Source organism: Patiria miniata, unplaced genomic scaffold (assembly GCF_015706575.1).
Source record: "Patiria miniata isolate m_02_andy unplaced genomic scaffold, ASM1570657v1 HiC_scaffold_26, whole genome shotgun sequence".
NCBI lineage: Eukaryota > Metazoa > Echinodermata > Asteroidea > Valvatida > Asterinidae > Patiria > Patiria miniata.
Window position 1 is genome coordinate 4,623,396 of NW_024037065.1, and position 5,561 is coordinate 4,628,956.

A 5,561-nucleotide genomic window follows, 5' to 3' on the forward strand; every position below is an offset into this window, starting at 1 on the left:
CGTGCCCATAATGCGCTCGCGTGCAATCCTCGAAATGCCCGCGCAGTACGCCGTGAATAGCCATTCAGCGTCATTTACGTCATCATCACAGCCAGAGGTTAGTGTAAGGAACGAGCACGCGCCCCTGGAGTCGAGGCTGATAATGCAGATTGTCAAGTGTGTGCACAATACACGCACATGAGAAACTTTTTTCTGGGCCAGTACCAGGCCGATTTCGCCGACAATTCTTTGATGTCTTATTCGGTAACAAGATGCAATCCACCTTAGTATAGTAGCACCTGGCAAGTGTCGGTTTACCCGCGTTCTTGGTTGATTTTTCAAAAGATCGGATTTGTTTTTGTTTGTTTTTTCCAAATTGATTGTTTTTCTTCACAAACATGAAGTATTATTTCCTAATATTTCCATGAATTAAAAAACATAACCTGATTATATTTTCCAGCGCGTGCAGCGGCGTGCACAATCACGCAATGTTTTTTGTCTTAGCCAGTACCATGCCGGTTCGGCCGTCAATCCATTGATGTCGGCATCCTTTGTCGGTCGCTCATCTCTGATAAAAAATGCCATCCATACTACAGCTGCTTCATATAAAAGCAATTACATGTACAAAGACTTCACTTAAGGAGATGCGGCGATTACAAACACCAGTTGATCTAACAAGGTCTGGCAACTGTTACCTCGTTCTCGCCGTCGATCTTCAAAAGATTGGGATTTTTTTGTTGCTCTCACGCAACTTGATTTTTTAAAAAATTGGATTACGGTTTACCGAACCGAAAGAAAGGAAAGGTGTAACCGTTTGAACGGTTGGTTAACCGTGTAACCGTTTCAAAGCTGCAGGCTTAGAAAGATTGGTTTGTATATTAGATTTCTGTGCTTAATAGTAGTCTTTGATGATGTCTAAGCAATTCAACTGTATACCTAAAGAAAATATTTAAATTTCAATGAAAATAAGGCTTTTGTGAAGAGCAGTTAATTACAAACTCATCTTTAACTTCGTAATACGTGTAATAAAAGCAATAAGCTTCAGATCTTGATGTTTCCATCGTTAAAGATAGCCATTTGTGCTCAACAATGACTATGATTACAGTAAGAATTGGTTTAGGAAACACCTGCATTTTGATATGGAAAAATGGCACATATGATGACTAATATAATGAACCGTTTCTAATGAAAGGCTAAATAGCAAATACATTCGAAATGTTTGTTTTGGTATCTCCGTCATTTAGCTGCCCATAACTACGTGTATTGATCTGACTGGTATTTGTGATAAAAACCCATTATAAGTCTTAATCACATAAGGCTTTCATGAAAAACAGTTGTAACTGGTAACATTCATAATTTTATAAAAACCTCGAAACGTTAAGGGGTTTCAACTTCTTTGAAATGATGTTAAACAATGCTGAAACAGTTTTAACTCGTGTACAAACGCACCGGTTTGTTTGTGAAAATCGAGGCAATATTTTCGATCCATTGTCTAATAGTGTTCAAGAATGGCATTTGCGTGTTTTATCATTTCTAAAATTTATGATTTGTTTTTTCTACAATTTTTAATGGTTTAAGGTTGTCATTTTTCGAGGCTAAAGTTGAACACTTTATCAGAGAATAGACATATTGGTCTGGCTTTTTTTTTTCTTCGAACCCCTTGTTTTGTATACAATTCCTAGTGAAGTCGACATTACGTTATTTTTCAACCCTCAACATCAACAATCAACAATCAACGTACAATGGCCCAACACAACCTCTAGTTCTTTTTTATGCAACTCATTTGCATATTGAAATATAATATAATCACTTCCTGCGTCCTTCAGAAGAATGCATATACCCAAATCTATATTTTGGAATGTTTTTAAAATTATGTACCATGTTATGCAAATGTGCCATGAACAAGTGTTTTCAACTTGTAATTCATGTTGACTTGGGACCTATTCAAGAAAGGTTATGAATAACTCAAGACGAACCATCTTTTGTATTACTGCCCATAAAATACACCTAAATCCATAAACTGTCTTGGGTGCAGATGCAAATGTTTATCACATTCTCAAGCAACATAAACCAGAAGAAACTTATTTGTCGCATGACAACTATTCAAAAAATGTGTTTAGGGTATGAATAATTCAGTTGTTAACTGTTTGTGATTTGTCACCACGAAAGGCCCGAAAATGAGGTTTATGATAGAATCAACACTTGGCTTTAAAATGAGGGGCCAAACAGCCCCATCGGCAGACTGCAGGTCTAGAATCAGGCTTTGAAATGTCATATTATTGAATTTCGTCATTAGATGGCTGTGCATGCGTTCGCTTCAATCGCAGAGCTTTGCTACCTATGCAGTTTACCTTGTAGGAACAATCAATTGTTCTTAACATATTTTCGACAACCTATTATTGATTTTATCTTCCCTTTTGTCGTGACAGGTCACATACAATTTTTGACTGCTGTATGTGCTCTGGGATATGGCGTTTTTGAACACCCGAGGGACGATACGCGTCCCCAAGGGTTTGAAAAACGCACATCCTACAGCACACCAGTGTTTTGGACCAATGAAAAACCAGGATCAGACAGTATGGCAAATTAATTGATGATCTGCCTTGCTTCTTCTCAGCTGATGCCCAGAGCATCCTTGGAGATCATCAACATTGCCCGGGAACTGACACATTCCATACATACTCAAGGATCTTTACACAAATTGGGGAAAGCCACAGCAGGATCCACTAATATTACTGAAAAGCAGAATTACACACCTTTTTACATAATGTATTTGTGTGTATGTGGAACTGCAGTAAGAGTTTCTGATTGCAGCTGATGAGCATCAAGTTAGTTAAGTCAAATAAATTTAAAAAGTCACTGCTTTAAACAGTTCGACTGAAAAAAAAATTCTTTTCAGAACAGGCTTTAAACAAATATAATTATCGTACCACTCCCCGCCACCACCTCCTCAGTATCTGGTTTTGCAAGTAGAGCCAACCACATATTCCCAGAAAGATTCTAACACTCACCTCGTTTTTCTCCTCCTTCATAGTAGTGTTTGTGTCTCCAGGAGTTAGTCTGTGTGAAAAAACATCAACAAAGTTGTTCGTCTATGGGCCAATATAAACCAGTTATTTCTTTGCACAAAATCAGCATTAAAAGGATATGTGCAAGGGGGCTATTTATTGCCATGCTTTTAAGAATTAATGACAAATTAATTATGAACTGTGTAAGGGGTTTGGCATATGGTCTTGTCGGTGCTGTACTTCTGGTGAAATCAAATTTCACGCAAGGTCATACTATATAGTGGAAAAACGTAATGGAAAACTTATTGACACTTAATTAATTCAACTGACCCATGATGTCACACTTTAGATGGGTACTTTCCTATGGAGTCAGTGGGGGCCCACGGTGCAATGAGCACCATAGGAAAGTGCAAATGTAAATAAAATGTTTATGTTTAAAGCCTCTTTACCATTCCGACAATCACAGCCTTGAGGTGGGATATGTTTCTCTTAACGTAGGCTTTTGGTTGTCTTTCAGTGAGGCTGATCGTAGTGAACCTGGCAATTTAACACCGTGAAAATGGGCTCACATTGCAGTTAAAACAAATCTAGGTGGTTAAAGGGGAAAACTGTATTTTCAGTGTGTTGAGATTCAGAGTGACAGGACACAAAACAAACACAAAGACACTGGTCATCAGGTGCCCTGATCAATTTGCATGTTTTACATAAAGATTGAACTTACCACGTTTTCTGAGCTGGCTGGTGTTCCTTGGCTGCCTCAAGCGCTTTGGCTGCCTGGACCCCCTCGCCTGCTTTGAGTCCCTCGCTTGCTCCGACTTCCATAACTGCTCCGACTCCCTCGCCTGCTCCGACCCCCTCGCCTGCTTTGACCCCCTCGATTGCTTTGACTTCCTCAGCTGCTCCCAATTCCTCGCCTGCTCCTACTTCCTCGCCTGGTTTGATTCCCTCGCCTGCTTTAACTCCCTTAACTGCTCTAACTTCCTCGCGTGCTTTGACTCCCTTGGTTTACTGGAGTTGTGCTCGGTGTCCTCTTGTCGAAGTGGCCTTGTTTCCTTGAACTGCCTTTTTTGTGTTTGACGGTTGGTATTCTTCAGTTTCTCTGTTTCCAAAAAAAAAAATCAGACACAGTCATAATCAAAATAAATGTAAAAGTTAATGCTGTCATTCTACGTAATATGTATCATCTTGTTCACACGGAAAAAAGAATATACGCAGCTAGATGCGCGCGTGCATGATTACATGGAGGTAAATACACAGGTTCTTCATTGACATGCATGCTCAGCAACTTTGTCTTTTTGCCTTGTGAACAAGTTGCTCATCACCAGGAAAGTGCAAACTTGAAATTCATTTGACTGATTCCATAAATTTATGTTTTGTCCAGTTAAGCGGCTGGCAGTCATCCTTACAGCAGAAGATGCAAAGAAGAATGTTTGTGACATTTCAAGACTGGCCTAGATATGATAAGGAACATAATCTTATATTGATCAAATTGTACTCTGAACGGCCAGGGATCGAGAAGTATACATGTATAGGGACACAGAAAAGTGTGATATTTATTAACAGGTGGACTGCTGAATCGTGGCAACATGTTCTTAACCCAAATTACCGGTTACTGGCTCTGGTCACAAGTCTCTCTCCTCGATGAATGGATGGCACTGCTCTGGTCCAATTGCTTGAACATTTCTTACAGTCGCACACTTCTGAATCTTCCATAATGTGGTTATCTCCAAAACAAGCACATCCTTACTTATCTGCAAACAAATTGCCAAACACCGCCGTCAAGGTTTTTAAAGACTGGACGTCTTTCAGGAAACGTTGAAATGACGTAAACTGCTCATGATAGTCATCATATCAGTTTTTGATTTTTGGTGAAAATGAATAAATATATCAATAACTTCAACCGGGTAAGGCTATACCTTCAAAAATATTAATTAAAATCTAAATGAACCTTATTGGCGAATTCGACACAAGTGCCGTTTTGCGTTTTCACGAAGGGGCGAATTCACGCACTCTATGGTATTAATGAAAGGTAGTAAATAAATACATTGCGATACAATGGCATGTATATCACGAAGGGGCGAATTCCATGCGCGTGCAATAAAACGTTTTCACGAGGGGGTGAATTTCAAGGCGCATGCGCAGTGGGTCAGAATCTGTGCGTACTTGACAAACAAAATGCATTTTAGATCGCAGTGGGGCGAATTTTGCGCATAATCACTTTTGCCTTTTCACAAAGGGGCGAATTTGCTAATTGGTCTCTTTTTTCGCTTTCACGAACAACCACCACTCTTAATTGATTAATTCTGCAAAAGTAATACCCTTTTTTTTCTCAACGTTTGCTACATTTAAGATTAGAGCTCTTCTTTCCTCTGATACCTAAATTTTGCATATTTTATGTATCTTTATTACGAATTAGCTATTACTTTTAAGGGCAGGTGCGAACGGTCTCAAAATTTCATCATATTATTAGGTTTAACAAACAACCTTGAGCACAATTTTGTTATTCTAGTAAACTTGAGCACAATTGTAACATTCAAATTGAAAGCACAAAACTAAATTTCAAAGATAAAATAG

At 38.9% G+C, this 5,561-nt stretch overlaps 1 long non-coding RNA gene across 1 annotated transcript; it reads right to left on the reverse strand.

Annotated features, from left to right (window-relative positions):
• Positions 1-2,735: 2,735 nt before the first annotated feature.
• Positions 2,736-5,353, reverse strand: LOC119734059. Its single transcript, XR_005272022.1, has 3 exons — positions 4,594-5,353; positions 3,709-4,086; positions 2,736-3,039 (listed from the first exon to the last, which is right to left on the reverse strand). It is a non-coding gene; the product is annotated as an uncharacterized LOC119734059 (long non-coding RNA).
• Between the last annotated feature and the right edge of the window lie 208 nt (positions 5,354-5,561).